Genomic DNA, 13,016 nt, shown 5'->3' with positions numbered 1-13,016 from the left:
CAGAAATTGTGGGGGATATAAATTGTGGGGGATATAAATTGTGGGGGATATAAATTGTGAAGGATATGAATTGTGGGGGATATAAATTGTGGGGGATATCAATTGCGGGAGGATACGAATTGCGGGTGGATACGAATTGCAGGGGATATAAATTGTGGGGTGATACGAATTGAGGGAGGATATAAATTGTGGGGATATAAATTGAGGGAGGATATAAATTGCGTGGGATATAAATATTGGGGTGATATCAATTGCGGGGGATATAAATTGTGGGGGATATAAATTGCGGGGGGATATATATTACGGGGGGATATAAATTGTCGGAGGATATAAATTGAGGCATGTATAAATTGCGGGGAGAGAATTTGCGGGGGGATATAAATTGTGCGGGGATATAAATTAAGAGGGGACATAAATTAAGGGGCGTATAACGTGCAGAGGGATATTACTTGTGTGGGGATATAGATTGTGGGGGATATAAATTGTGGGGGATATAAATTGCAGGGGGATATTAATTGTGGGGGGATATAAATTGTGGGGGATATAAATTGCGAGGGGATAAAAAATGATGCATGTATAAATTGCGGGGGACATAAATTGAGGGGGGATAAAAATTGTGAGGGGATATAAATTGTGGGGGAACATAAATTATGGGGGATATAAATTGAGGGAGGATATAAATTGAGGGGGATAAAAATTGAGGGAGGATATAAATTGTGGGGAATATAAATTGTGGGGGGATATCAATTGATGGGGGATATAAATTGCAGTGAGATATAAATTTTGGGTTATGTAAATTTTGGGGGATATAAATTGCTGTGGGATATAAATGGTGGGGGATATAAATTGTGGGGGATATAAATTGCGCGGTGATATAAATTGTGGGTGATATAAATTGTGGTTGACATAAATTGTGGGGGATATGAATTGTGGGGGGATATAAATTGTGGGGGATATAAATTGTGAAGGATATGAATTGTGGGGGATACAAATTGTGGGGGATATCAATTGCGGGAGGATACGAATTGCGGGGGGATACGAATTGCAGGGGATATAAATTGTGGGGTGATATGAATTGAGGGAGGATATAAATTGTGGGGATATAAATTGAGGGAGGATATAAATTGCGTGGGATATAAATATTGGGGTGATATCAATTGCGGGGGGATATAAATTGTGGGGTTATATAAATTGAGGCATGTATAAATTGCGGGGGATATGAATTGCGGGGGATATAAATTCTGGGGGGTTGTAAATTGTGGGGCCATATAATTTGTGAAGGGATATAAATTGTGTTAGGATATCCATTGTGGGGGATATAAATTGCGGGGGGATAATAATTGTGGGGGATATAAATTGTGGGGGAGATAAATTGCAGGGGAATATAAATTGTCGAGGTATATGAATTGTGGAGGGATATAATTTGTTGAGGATATAATTGCGGGGGGATAAAAATTGTGGGGGATATATATTGTGGGGGATATAAATTGCGGGGGAATATAAATTGTGGAGGTATATAAATTGTGGAGGGATATAAATCGTGGCAGGATATACATTGTGGGGAGATTTAAATTGCGGGGGATATATATTGCAGTGTGATGTAAATTGTGGGAAATACAAATTGTGGGGGATATAAATTGCGGAGGGGTATAAATTGTGGAGGGATATAAATTGTGTGGGGATATAAATTGGGCGGGGATATAAATTGCAGTGAGATATAAATTTTGGGTTATGTAAATTTTGGTGGATATAAATTGCGGTGGGATACAAATGGTGGGGGATATAAATGGTGGGGGATATAAATTGCGGGTGATATAAATTGTGGGGGATATAAATATTGGGGGATATGAATTGTGGGGGATATAAATTGTGGGGGGATATCAATTGCGGGAGGATACGAATTGCGGGGGGATATGAATTGCGGGGGATATAAATTGTGGGGTGATATGAATTGAGGGGGGCTATAAATTGTGGGGGATATAAATTGAGGGAGGATATAAATTGTGTGGCATATAAATAGTGGGGTGATATCAATTGCGGGGGTATCTAATTTGCGGGGGGATATGAATTGCGGGGGATATTAATTGCGGGGGGATATAAATTGTGGGGGATATAAATTGCGGGGGGATATAAATTACGGGGGGATATAAATTGTCGGAGGATATAAATTGAGGCATGTATAAATTGCGGGGGATAGAATTTGTGGGGGGATATAAATTGTGCGGGGTTATAAATTAAGAGGGGACATAAATTAAGGGGCGTATAAAGTGCAGAGGGATATAACTTGTGTGGGGATATAGATTGTGGGGGATATAAATTGTGGGGGGATAGAAAATGATGCATGTATAATTTGCGGGGGACATAAATTGAGGGGGGATAAAAATTGTGAGGGGATATAAATTGTGGGGGAACATAAATTATGGGGGATATAAATTGAGGGAGGATATAAATTGAGGGGGATAAAAATTGAGGGAGGATATAAATTGTGGGGAATATAAATTGTGGGGGGATATCAATTGATGGGGGATATAAATTGCAGTGAGATATAAATTTTGGGTTATGTAAATTTTGGGGGATATAAATTGCTGTGGGATATAAATGGTGGGGGATATAAATTGTGGGGGATATAAATTGCGCGGTGATATAAATTGTGGGTGATATAAATTGTGGTTGACATAAATTGTGGGGGATATAAATTGTGGGGGGATATAAATTGTGGGGGATATAAATTGTGAAGGATATGAATTGTGGGGGATATAAATTGTGGGGGATATCAATTGCGGGAGGATACGAATTGCGGGTGGATACGAATTGCAGGGGATATAAATTGTGGGGTGATACGAAATGAGGGAGGATCTTAATTGTGGGGATATAAATTGAGGGAGGATATAAATTGCGTGGGATATAAATATTGGGGTGATATCAATTGCGGGGGATATAAATTGTGGGGGATATAAATTGCGGGGGGATATAAATTACGGAGGGATATAAATTGTCGGAGGATATAAATTGAGGCATGTATAAATTGCGGGGAGAGAATTTGCGGGGGGATATAAATTGTGCGGGGATATAAATTAAGAGGGGACATAAATTAAGGGGCGTATAACGTGCAGAGGGATAATACTTGTGTGGGGATATAGATTGTGGGGGATATAAATTGTGGGGGATATAAATTGCAGGGGGATTTCAATTGTGGGGGGATATAAATTGTGGGGGATATAAATTGCGGGGGGATAAAAAATGATGCATGTATAAATTGCGGGGGACATAAATTGAGGGGGGATAAAAATTGTGCGGGGATATAAATTAAGAGGGGACATAAATTAAGGGGCGTATAACGTGCAGAGGGATATTACTTGTGTGGGGATATAGATTGTGGGGGATATAAATTGTGGGGGATAAAAATTGCAGGGGGATATTAATTGTGGGGGGATATAAATTGTGGGGGATATAAATTGCGGGGGGATAAAAAATGATGCATGTATAAATTGCGGGGGACATAAATTGAGGGGGGATAAAAATTGTGAGGGGATATAAATTGTGGGGGAACATAAATTATGGGGGATATAAATTGAGGGAGGATATAAATTGAGGGGGATAAAAATTGAGGGAGGATATAAATTGTGGGGAATATAAATTGTGGGGGGATATCAATTGATGGGGGATATAAATTGCAGTGAGATATAAATTTTGGGTTATGTAAATTTTGGGTGATATAAATTGCTGTGGGATATAAATGGTGGGGGATATAAATTGTGGGGGATATAAATTGCGCGGTGATATAAATTGTGGGTGATATAAATTGTGGTTGACATAAATTGTGGGGGATATGAATTGTGGGGGGATATAAATTGTGGGGGATATAAATTGTGAAGGATATGAATTGTGGGGGATACAAATTGTGGGGGATATCAATTGCGGGAGGATACGAATTGTGGGGGGATACGAATTGCAGGGGATATAAATTGTGGGGTGATATGAATTGAGGGAGGATATAAATTGTGGGGATATAAATTGAGGGAGGATATAAATTGCGTGGGATATAAATATTGGGGTGATATCAATTGCGGGGGGATATAAATTGTGGGGTTATATAAATTGAGGCATGTATAAATTGCGGGGGATATGAATTGCGGGGGATATAAATTCTGGGGGGTTGTAAATTGTGGGGCCATATAATTTGTGAAGGGATATAAATTGTGTTAGGATATCCATTGTGGGGGATATAAATTGCGGGGGGATAATAATTGTGGGGGATATAAATTGTGGGGGAGATAAATTGCAGGGGAATATAAATTGTCGAGGTATATGAATTGTGGAGGGATATAATTTGTTGAGGATATAATTGCGGGGGGATAAAAATTGTGGGGGATATATATTGTGGGGGATATAAATTGCGGGGGAATATAAATTGTGGAGGTATATAAATTGTGGAGGGATATAAATCGTGGCAGGATATACATTGTGGGGGTTATAAATTGCGGGGGATATAAATTGCGGGGGGATATAAATTGCAGGGGATATAAATTGTGGTGGGATATAAATTGCAGGGGAGATTTAAATTGCGGGGGATATATATTGCAGTGTGATGTAAATTGTGGGAAATACAAATTGTGGGGGGATATAAATTGCGGTGGGATATAAATTGTGGGGGATATAAATTGCGGAGGGGTATAAATTGTGGAGGGATATAAATTGTGTGGGGATATAAATTGGGCGGGGATATAAATTGCAGTGAGATATAAATTTTGGGTTATGTAAATTTTGGTGGATATAAATTGCGGTGGGATATAAATGGTGGGGGATATAAATGGTGGGGGATATAAATTGCGGGTGATATAAATTGTGGGGGATATAAATATTGGGGGATATGAATTGTGGGGGATATAAATTGTGGGGGGATATCAATTGCGGGAGGATACGAATTGCGGGGGGATATGAATTGCGGGGGATATAAATTGTGGGGTGATATGAATTGAGGGGGGATATAAATTGTGGGGGATATAAATTGAGGGAGGATATAAATTGTGTGGCATATAAATAGTGGGGTGATATCAATTGCGGGGGTATCTAATTTGCGGGGGGATATGAATTGCGGGGGATATTAATTGCGGGGGGATATAAATTGTGGGGGATATAAATTGCGGGGGGATATAAATTACGGGGGGATATAAATTGTCGGAGGATATAAATTGAGGCATGTATAAATTGCGGGGGATAGAATTTGTGGGGGGATATAAATTGTGCGGGGTTATAAATTAAGAGGGGACATAAATTAAGGGGCGTATAAAGTGCAGAGGGATATACCTTGTGTGGGGATATAGATTGTGGGGGATATAAATTGTGGGGGGATAGAAAATGATGCATGTATAATTTGCGGGGGACATAAATTGAGGGGGGATAAAAATTGTGAGGGGATATAAATTGTGGGGGAACATAAATTATGGGGGATATAAATTGAGGGAGGATATAAATTGAGGGGGATAAAAATTGAGGGAGGATATAAATTGTGGGGAATATAAATTGTGGGGGGATATCAATTGATGGGGGATATAAATTGCAGTGAGATATAAATTTTGGGTTATGTAAATATTGGGGGATATAAATTGCTGTGGGATATAAATGGTGGGGGATATAAATTGTGGGGGATATAAATTGCGCGGTGATATAAATTGTGGGTGATATAAATTGTGGTTGACATAAATTGTGGGGGATATAAATTGTGGGGGGATATAAATTGTGGGGGATATAAATTGTGAAGGATATGAATTGTGGGGGATATAAATTGTGGGGGATATCAATTGCGGGAGGATACGAATTGCGGGTGGATACGAATTGCAGGGGATATAAATTGTGGGGTGATACGAATTGAGGGAGGATATAAATTGTGGGGATATAAATTGAGGGAGGATATAAATTGCGTGGGATATAAATATTGGGGTGATATCAATTGCGGGGGATATAAATTGTGGGGGATATAAATTGCGGGGGGATATAAATTACGGAGGGATATAAATTGTCGGAGGATATAAATTGAGGCATGTAGAAATTGCGGGGAGAGAATTTGCGGGGGGATATAAATTGTGCGGGGATATAAATTAAGAGGGGACATAAATTAAGGGGCGTATAACGTGCAGAGGGATATTACTTGTGTGGGGATATAGATTGTGGGGGATATAAATTGTGGGGGATATAAATTGCAGGGGGATTTCAATTGTGGGGGGATATAAATTGTGGGGGATATAAATTGCGGGGGGATAAAAAATGATGCATGTATAAATTGCGGGGGACATAAATTGAGGGGGGATAAAAATTGTGAGGGGATATAAATTGTGGGGGAACATAAATTATGGGGGATCTAAATTGAGGGAGGATATAAATTGAGGGGGATAAAAATTGAGGGAGGATATAAATTGTGGGGAATATAAATTGTGGGGGATATCAATTGATGGGGGATATAAATTGCAGTGAGATATAAATTTTGGGTTATGTAAATTTTGGGTGATATAAATTGCTGTGGGATATAAATGGTGGGGGATATAAATTCTGGGGTTATATAAATTGAGGCATGTATAAATTGCGGGGGATATAATTTGCAGGGGGATATAAATTGTGGGGGTGATATAAATTGTGGGGGGGATATAATTTGTGGAGGGATATAAATTGTGGTAGGATATCCATTGTGGGGAGATAAATTGCGGGGGGATAAAAATTGTGGGGGATATAAATTGTGGGGGATATAAATTGTGGCAGGATATATAATGCGGGTTATATATCGCGTGGGGATATAAATTGCTGGGGGATATAAATTGCTGGGGGATATACATTGTGGGGGATATAAATTGTGGGGGATATAAATTTTGGGGGATACAAATTGCGGTGGGATATAAATTGTGGGGGATATAAATTGTGGGGGACGTAAATTGTGGGGGGATATAAATTGTGGGGAATATAAATTGTGCGGGATATAAATTGTGGAGGGGGATAAATTGAGGGGGTATAGATTTTGGGGGATATAAATTGTGGGGGATATGAATTGTGGGGGATATAAATTGTGGGGGATATAAATTGCGGGGGAATATAAATTGTGGAGGTATATAAATTGTGGAGGAATATATATTGTGGCATGATATACATTGTGGGGGTTATAAATTGGGGGGATATAAATTGAGTGGGGATTTCAATTGCGGGGGATATAAATTGCTGGGGTTATAAATTGTGGTGGGATATAAATAATGGGGAGATTTAAATAGCTCGGGATATAAATTGCGGGGAGATGTAAATTGTGGGGGATAGAAATTGTGGAGGCATCGAAAGTGCGGGGGGATATAAATTTTGGGAGATATAAACTATGGGGGATATAAATTGTGGGGGATATAAATTGCGGGGGGATATAAATTGTGGGGATTTAAATTGTGGGGGTATATAAATTATGGAGGGATGTAAGTTGTGGGGGATATAAATTGCGGGGGATATACATTGTGTGGGATATAACTTGTGGGCGGATATAAATTATGGGGGATGTAAATTATGGGAGGATATAAACTGATGCGTGTATAAATTGCAGGTGATATAAATTGCGGGGGATATAAATTGCTGGGGATATAAGTTGTGGTGGGATATTAATAATGGGGAGATTTAAATAGCTCGGGATATAAATTGCGGGGAGATGTAAATTGTGGGAGATATAAATTGTGGAGGCATATAAAGTGCGGGAGGATATAAATTTTGGGAGCTATAAGTTATGGGGGGATATAAATTGTGGGGGATATAAATTGCGGGGGGATATAAATTGTGGGGATTGAAATTGTGGGGGGATATAAATTATGGGGGGATGTAAGTTGTGGGGGATATAAATTGCGGGGGATATACATTGTGTGGCATATAACTTGTGGGGGGATATAAATTATGGGGGATGTAAATTATGGGAGGATATAAACTGATGCGTGTATAAATTGCAGGTGATATAAATTGCGGGGGATATAAATTGCGGGGGGATATAAATTGTGGGGGATATAAATTGTGGGGGATATAAATTGTGGCGGGATGTCAATTGCGGGAGGATATAAATTGTGGGGGATATAAATTGAGGGAGGATATAAATTGTGGGGGATATAAATTGTGGGGGGATATCAATTGAGGGGGATAATAATTGCGGCGGGATATGAATTACGGGGGGATATAAATTGTGGGGTTATATAAATTGAGGCATGTATAAATTGCGGGGGATATAATTTGCAGGGGGTTAAAAATTGTGGGGGGATATAAATTGTGGGCGGATATAATTTGTGGAGGGATATAAATTGTGGTAGGATATCCATTGTGGGGGAGATAAATTGCGGGGGGATCAAAATTGTGGGGGATATAAATTGTGGGGGATATAAATTGCGGGGGAATATAAATTGTGGAGGCATATAAATTGTGGAGGGATATATATTGTGTGGGATATAAATTGCGGGGGGATAAAAATTGTGGGGGATATAAATTGTCGGAGATATAAATTGCGGGGGAATATAAATTGTGGAGGGATATATATTGTGGCAGGATATACATTGTGGGGGTTCTAAATTGCGGGGGATATAAATTGAGGGGGGATATAAATTGAGGGGGGATATAAATTGCGGGGGGATATAAATTCTGGTGGGATATAAATAATGGGGAGATTTAAATTGCTCGGGATATAAATTGCGGGGAGATGTAAATTGTGGGGGATATAAATTGTGGAGGCATATAAAGTTCGGGGGGATATAAATTGGGGGGGGATATAAATTATGGGGGGATGTAAATTGTGGGGGATATAAATTGAGGCGGGATATAAATAGTGGGGATTGAAATTGTGGGGGGATATAAATCATGGGGGGATGTAAGTTGTGGGGGATATAAATTGCGGGGGATATACATTGTGTGGGATATAACTTGTGGGGGGATATAAATTATGGGGGATGTAAATTATGGGAGGATATAAACTGATGCATGTCTATATTGCGGGTGATATAAATTGCGGGGGACATAAATTGCGGGGGGATATAATTTCTGCAGGGATATAACTTGCGGGGGATTTAAATTGTAGGGGGTAAAAATTGTGGGCGGACATAAATTGCGGGGGGATATAAATTGCGGGAGGATATAAATTGAGGGGGGTATAAATTGCGGGGGGATGTAAATTCTGGAGGGACATAAATTGTGGTAGGAAAGATTTTGTGGGGAATGTAAATTGTGGGGGATATACATTGTGGGGGATGTAAATTGTGAGGGTATATAAATTGAGGGGTGTATCAATTGCGGGGAATATAACTTGTGGGGGGACATAGATTATGGGGGATATAAATTGTGGGGGTTTATAATTTGTGGGGGGATATAAATTGAGGGGGGGTTATAAATTGCGGGGGGATATAAATTGCTGGGGTATATAAATTTGGGGGTACATAAATTGTGGGGGAGATAAATTGCGGTGGGATATACATTGTGAAGGGATATGAACTGTGGGGGGGGGGCATAAATTGTTGGGGGATATAAATTGCGGTGGGATATAAATTGTGGGGGACATAAATTGCGGAGGGATATAAATTGTGGTGGGATATAAATTGTGTGGGGATATAAATTGGGCGGGGATATAAATTGCAGTGAGATATAAATTTTGGGTTATGTAAATTTTGGTGGATATAAATTGCGGTGGGATATAAATGGTGGGGAATATAAATTGCGGAGGGATATAAATTGTGGAGGGATATAAATCGCGGAGGGATATAAATTGTGGAGGGATATAAATTGTGTGGGGATATAAATTGGGCGGGGATATAAATTGCAGTGAGATATAAATTTTGGGTTATGTAAATTTTGGTGGATATAAATTGCGGGGTGATATAAATTGTGGGTGATATAAATTGCGGTGTGATATAAATTGTGGGGGATATAAATTGTGAGGGATATGAATTGTGGGGGATATAAAATGTGGGGGAATATCAATTGCGGGAAGATACAATTTGCGGGGGGATATGAATTGCGGGGGATATAAATTGTGGGGTGATATGAATTGAGGGGGGATATAAATAGTGGGGGATATAAATTGAGGGAGGATATAAATTGTGTGGCATATAAATAGTGGGGTGATATCAATTGCGGGGGTATCTAATTTGCGGGGGGATATGAATTGCGGGGGATATTAATTGCGGGGGGATATAAATTGTGGGGGATATAAATTGCGGGGGGATATAAATTACGGGGGGATATAAATTGTCGGAGGATATAAATTGAGGCATGCATAAATTGCGGGGAATAGAATTTGCGGGGGGATATAAATTGTGCGGGGATATAAATTAAGAGGGGACATTAATTAAGGGGTGTATAAAGTGCGGAGGGATATAACTTGTGTGGGGATATAGATTGTGGGGGATATAAATTGTGGGGGATATAAATTGCAGGGGGATATCAATTGTGGGGGGACATAAATAGTGGGGGATATAAATTGTGGGGGGATAAAAAATGATGCATGTATAAATTGCGGGGGACATAAATTGAGTGGGGATAAAAATTGTGAGGGGATATAAATTGTGGGGGAACATAAATTATGGGGGATATAAATTGAGGGAGGATATAAATTGAGGGGGACAAAAATTGAGGGAGGATATAAATTGTGGGGAATACAAATTGTGGGGGGACATCAATTGATGGGGGATATAAATTGCAGTGAGATATAAATTTTGGGTTGTGTATATTTTGGGGGATATAAATTGCTGTGGGATATAAATGGTGGGGGACATAAATTGTGGGGGATATAAATTGCGCGGTGATATAAATTGTGGGTGATATAAATTGTGGTTGACATAAATTGTGGGGGGTATAAATTGCGGGGGGATATAAATTGTGGGGGATATAAATTGTGAAGGATATGAATTGTGGGGGATACAAATTGTGGGGGATATCAATTGCGGGAGGATACGAATTGCGGGGAGATACGAATTGCAGGGGATATAAATTGTGGGGTGATATGAATTGAGGGAGGATATAAATTGTGGGGATATAAATTGAGGGAGGATATAAATTGCGTGGGATATAAATATTGGGGTGATATCAATTGCGGGGGGATATAAATTGTGGGGTTATATAAATTGAGGCATGATTAAATTGCGGGGGATATGAATTGCGGGGGGATATAAATTGTGGGGGGTTGTAAATTGTGGGGCCATATAATTTGTGGAGGGATATAAATTGTGTTAGGATATCCATTGTGGGGGATATAAATTGCGGGGGGATAATAATTGTGGGGGATATAAATTGTGGGGGAGATAAATTGCAGGGGAATAAAAATTGTCGAGGTATATGAATTGTGGAGGGATATAATTTGTTGAGGATATAATTGCGGGGGGATAAAAATTGTGGGGGATATATATTGTGGCAGGATATACATTGTGGGGGTTAATAAATTGCGGAGGATATAAATTGCGGGGGGATATAAATTGCGGGGGATATAAATTGTGGTGGGATATAAATAATGGGGAGATTTAAATTGCGGGGGATATAAATTGCGGTGTGATGTAAATTGTGGGAAATACAAATTGTGGGGGGATATAAATTGCGGTGGGATATAAATTGTGGGGGATATAAATTGCGGAGGGGTATAAATTGTGGAGGGATATAAATTGTGTGGGGATATAAATTGGGCGGGGATATAAATTGTGGGGGATATAAATGGTGGGGGATATAGATTGCGGGTGATATAAATTGTGGGGGATATAAATATTGGGGGATATGAATTGTGGGGGATATAAATTGTGGGGGATATCAATTGCGGGAGGATACGAATTGCGGGGGGATATCAATTGCGGGGGATATAAATTGTGGAGTGATATGAATTGAGGGGGGATATAAATTGTGGGGGATATAAATTGAGGGAGGATATAAATTGTGTGGCATATAAATAGTGGGGTGATATCAATTGCGGGGGTATCTAATTTGCGGGGGGATATGAATTGCGGGGGATATTAATTGCGGGGGGATATAAATTGTGGGGGATATAAATTGCGGGGGGATATAAATTACGGGGGGATATAAATTGTCGGAGGATATAAATTGAGGCATGTATAAATTGCGGGGGATCGAATTTGTGGGCGGATATAAATTGTGCGGGGTTATAAATTAAGAGGGGACATAAATTAAGGGGCGTATAAAGTGCAGAGGGATACAACTTGTGTGGGGATATAGATTGTGGGGGATATAAATTGTGGGGGATATAAATTGCAGGGGGATATCAATTGTGGGGGATATAAATTGTGGGGGATATAAATTGTGGGGGGATAAAAAATGATGCATGTATAAATTGCGGGGGACATAAATTGAGGGGGGATAAAAATTGTGAGGGGATATAAATTGTGGGGGAACATAAATTATGGGGGATATAAATTGAGGGAGGATATAAATTGAGGGGGATAAAAATTGAGGTTGGATATAAGTTGTGGGGAATATAAATTGTGGGGGGATATCAATTGATGGGGGATATAAATTGCAGTGAGATATAAATTTTGGATTATGTAAATTTTGGGGGATATAAATTGCTGTGGGATATAAATGGTGGGGGATATAAATTGTGGGGGATATAAATTGCGCGGTGATATAAATTGTGGGTGATATAAATTGTGGTTGACATAAATTGTGGGGGATATAAATTGTGGGGGATATAAATTGTGGGGGATATAAATTGTGAAGGATATGAATTGTGGGGGATATAAATTGTGGGGGATATCAATTGCGGGAGGATACGAATTGCGGGTGGATACGAATTGCAGGGGATATAAATTGTGGGGTGATACGAATTGAGGGAGGATATAAATTGTGGGGATATAAATTGAGGGAGGATATAAATTGCGTGGGATATAAATATTGGGGTGATATCAATTGCGGGGGATATAAATTGTGGGGGATATAAATTGCGGGGGGATATAAATTACGGGGGGATATAAATTGTCGGAGGATATAAATTGAGGCATGTATAAATTGCGGGGAGAGAATTTGCGGGGGGA

Source organism: Heterodontus francisci, chromosome X (genome assembly GCF_036365525.1).
Source record: "Heterodontus francisci isolate sHetFra1 chromosome X, sHetFra1.hap1, whole genome shotgun sequence".
Lineage (NCBI taxonomy): Eukaryota > Metazoa > Chordata > Chondrichthyes > Heterodontiformes > Heterodontidae > Heterodontus > Heterodontus francisci.
This window is presented reverse-complemented; position numbering follows the sequence as displayed.